Raw genomic sequence first — 4,577 nt, forward strand, 5'->3', positions numbered from 1 at the left:
ATTCACTTAAAGTGCCCTATTTCAGAGACTCACCTACTGCAGTGGTTCGCAAAGTGGGGGTCGCGGGACACCACTGGGCAGAGATGGGAAAAGTACTGACATTCTGTACTTGAGTAGAAGTACAGTTACTTGTGTAAAAAACTACTCTGGTAAAAGTAGAAGTACTGATTCAATTATTTTACTCAAGTAAAAGTAAAAATGTACAGGCTCTGAAATGTACCCAACGAGTAAAAGTAAAAGTATTTTTACCGTATCTTTCTGAATGACTGAACCTCACATCATAGAATATAATTTGAGGATAAAAGATCCCCTACAAATGTTTTACACATCTTAAAACTCTACTTTAAATAGTGTGCTATGGTTTTTCCACACAAAAAACCCCCATTAAAATCATATCTAGTCCTCCCTCATTAATATTTCCATGATATATGAATGTGCAAATAGTTAGACAAGTTTAACTGCTGGATACAAGGTGTCCCTTACAAAGTGCAGAATCACAATACTCGAGACTGATATGATACTGATACCCAGAGATGGGCGAAAATACATCATAAAGTATTTTGATACAAATTACAAATACTTGCTCAGAAAATGTATCACAATACAAATACAAAATACTCGTCTGAAAAATGTATTTGAGATACAAATACGTATTTTGTATTTTGAAAATACATAAAAATACATTTTATAAAAACTGATAAAGAGCTGCAACAATTAGTCAATCCATCAATTCATTGCTAAATATTACATTAATTGCCTATTTTGATCATCTGTTCATCATTTTGAGCCATTTCTGTAAAGAAAATGTCCTAATTCTCTGATTCCAGCTTATCAAATGTGAAATTTTCTGGTTTCCTTAGATGGTAAATCATGTCTTAGTCCTCTGTGACAGTATTCTCCTTTGTGTGCTAGGGTTGGCAGCACCATGGACGATGGCATCGACCATCGTCGATGGGCCGACCCCCATCGACCTCTGACACTTCTACATCGGACCATCGTGATTATCTGTTCGAATTAAAAATTTGGCAGATTTAATAATAAAAAAGGCTATCTCCACTCAACCGCGACACACGGGGGACGCACAGGCGGCATTAAACAAGCGGCAAAGCGTACCTTATCCCCAGTTCAGAGAAGTGGTAAGGCGGAGAGGAAGATAAGATAAGCAGAAGTCGGTTGTGTTGTGAAAATGTTAAGAAAGAAGAAACTTCACGTTCTTTCCTGTTTGCAACCCAATGTGAGTAATGTTACAAGTCTTCAACTGTGAATTCAACTCGCCTGTTTCCAGGAACTCTCTCCATTACATACTGTGTAGGCTGCCTGATGCTGTGTTTCTATAGTAGAAGTGACATGTCACATTTCTTTCCTCCACAGTTTAAACCTGTGTCAATGGTAAGAATGTGTCAATTTGAGAATCAAATAACATAAAATTAAAGAAAAAAGTATTTTATGTATTTAAAATACACAAAATACAAGGTCTGAAAGTATCTTGATACAAATTACATCTTATTTTTCTCGGTCCAGCCAAATACAAATTACAAAATACACAAATGTATTTGAAATACGTATTTTAAATACATTTATTTAAAATACTGCCCATCTCTGCTGATAGCCTACCTAATGGATAAGGAACTGAATGTCCACAGGTTGATCACATTCACAAATTCAAGGTTTATTATTAAGACAGAACTGTCTCTGGTGTTAGAACACCACCATATTCCATATTAGCTGAATGTTGACAGTGCACAAACTGAATGTATGTGTTAGAACAACACCATAAGGGGCCATGCGGTTATTTAAAAAAGAACGCTTGGAAAAGCCAGATTATTGGCAACTCTGGAAGCAGCGAGATGAAAATCCTCCTCTCCTGGGAGAAGACTCGAGGTGGGAGGAGTGAAGAGGAGCAGGGCGCTTTTCCTGTTAAACTTTCCTCAGCTTTCAGCGCCCAGAGCGCTGCGCTAAAAAAAACACCACCAGCTTTTAAACGCGATGAAATGCTTCTTGAAAGAGATGCGCGCTAAGCCCGTACTTATAGAGAATGAATTGCAAAAAGAGGAGCGCTAATAAGTGCTGGCTGTCTGCACGGCTCCTAATGTCTGCGTGTGTCTCCCCTCAGAGGAAATCCGTGTTTCTCTTCTTTTCTCCACGCCCCGGAGGAGTGCCAAGTCATACTATTGGCGGAGCTGGAATGAGCTTTTATCAGCAGCGCTGGGAAACTCGTCTATTACTTCTGCTGCGTTCTCCCGTTTCTACTCATTTTTAAATTACATTCTCGTGCATTTAAACAAAAGTAACGAACCTGTTTTGAAAATGTACACAAGTAAAAGTACAGATACTTGTGTTAAAATGTAACGAGTAAAAGTAAAAAGTCGTCAGAAAATTAAATACTCAAGTAAAGTACAGATACTCGAAAAATCTACTTAAGTACAGTAACGAATTATTTCTACTTCGTTACTTCCCATCTCTGCCACTGGGTGGGTCGTGAAATGATTTCCAGAATCATCATCATCCCCATCATGTCCCACTGATGACATCATCAGTGATGTCATCATGTGACATCATTATCACTCTGTCTCTCTGTCCCACTGTGATTGGCCCACTGTGATGTCATAAATCCTACTGTGACATCATCCGTGGTGTCACAAATCCCATTGTGGCATCATCTGTGATGTCATAAATCCCAGTGATGTCATAAATCCACTGTGACATCATCAGTGATGTCATAAATCCCACTGTGACATCATCAGTGATGTCATAAATCCCACTGATGAAATCCCACTGTGACATCATCAGTGATGTCATAAATCTGAGCTGCAGGACGGGCGAGCCTAGGAATCGATCCCTAGTTGACCAAAATGACAAAACATCTGTAACATGATGCTTATCTTCCATCCTGATGGCTAAAACATCTGTAACATGATGCTTATCTTCTATCCAGATTGCTAAATAGCGTACAGCTGTTGAAATGACTGCAATTATAATATAATTATTATATGAAGACTGCGCTCTGCATTTCCTCAGCACTGCAGTGGAGTGGTGGATAAGGAAACTCCATTATTCACAGTCTGTGGGTTTGGGTCTGTCAGACAGCGGTGAGGGCACAGGCACCCTTAGCCTGCTGCTGTACGTGACGGGCCTCACATGCATGATGCTGGAGGATACGTGACCAGCATCATTCACACCAGGGAAACCACACTATTACACATCAGAACATTATGTCCAGGCGAGGCCACGAGGGATTTGGCTTTCAAATTCAGATTTCATTTTTGTAACTATTAAATTGACACCTCTCATATCTGTCTGTCTGCCAGTCTGACTGAGTTAGCAACTCAAATCAAATGTGATACAACCCACTGGACAGATAGGACATCCTATGTACAGTATGTAATGTAATGGAATGTCATCTATGTATGTATTCTAGCCGTGCAGCATTATTCAGTGTGTCATCTGATACCCTAACGAGGGATGATATTCAGCTGCTTCAGTATACCAAGATAATTCACCTTCAGTTTGAACAGGATGCTGTGATGTCATAAAGCACGAAGCAGGATGCTGTTATGACATAAAGCAGGATGCTGTTATGACATAAAGCAGGATGCTGTCATAAAGCAGGATGCTGTCATGACATAAAGCAGGATGCTGTCATGACATAAAGCAGGATGCTGTTATGTCATAAAACAGGATGCTGTTATGACATAAAGCAGGATGCTGTTATGTCATAAAGCAGGATGCTGTTATGTCATAAAGCAGGATGCTGTCATAAAGCAGGATGCTGTCATGACATAAAGCAGGATGCTGTTATGTCATAAAGCAGGATGCTGTTATGACATAAAGCAGGATGCTGTTATGACATAAAGCAGGATGCTGTTATGACATAAAACAGGATGCTGTTATGTCATAAAGCAGGATGCTGTTATGACATAAAACAGGATGCTGTTATGTCATAAAGCAGGATGCTGTGATGTCATAAAGCAGGATGCTGTTATGACATAAAACAGGATGCTGTTATGTCATAAAGCAGGATGCTGTTATGACATAAAGCAGGATGCTGTTATGTCATAAAGCAGGATGCTGTGATGTCATAAAGCAGGATGCTGTTATGACATAAAGCAGGATGCTGTTATGACATAAAACAGGATGCTGTTATGTCATAAAGCAGGATGCTGTTATGACATAAAACAGGATGCTGTTATGACATAAAGCAGGATGCTGTTATGACATAAAGCAGGATGCTGTTATGTCATAAAGCAGGATGCTGTGATGTCATAAAGCAGGATGCTGTTATGTCATAAAGCAGGATGCTGTTATGACATAAAGCACGAGCTGAATAAGAAATCAATCCTCCAATCTGGGACCTTCAGACCAAGTTATGTAACACAGCCTCACTGCAGCACCCAGGGGATCCACTGCACAGGAGAGAAGTGGGTAGGGACCAGGACAGGAGAGGAGGTAGGGATCAGGACAGGACAGAAGGAGGTAGGGACCAGGACAGGAGAGAAGAGGGTAGGGACCAGGACAGGAGAAAAGGGGGTAGGGACCAGGACAGGACAGAAGGAGGTAAGGACCAGGACAGGACAGAA

Source organism: Poromitra crassiceps, assembly GCF_964638095.1.
Source record: "Poromitra crassiceps genome assembly, chromosome: 13".
NCBI lineage: Eukaryota > Metazoa > Chordata > Actinopteri > Beryciformes > Melamphaidae > Poromitra > Poromitra crassiceps.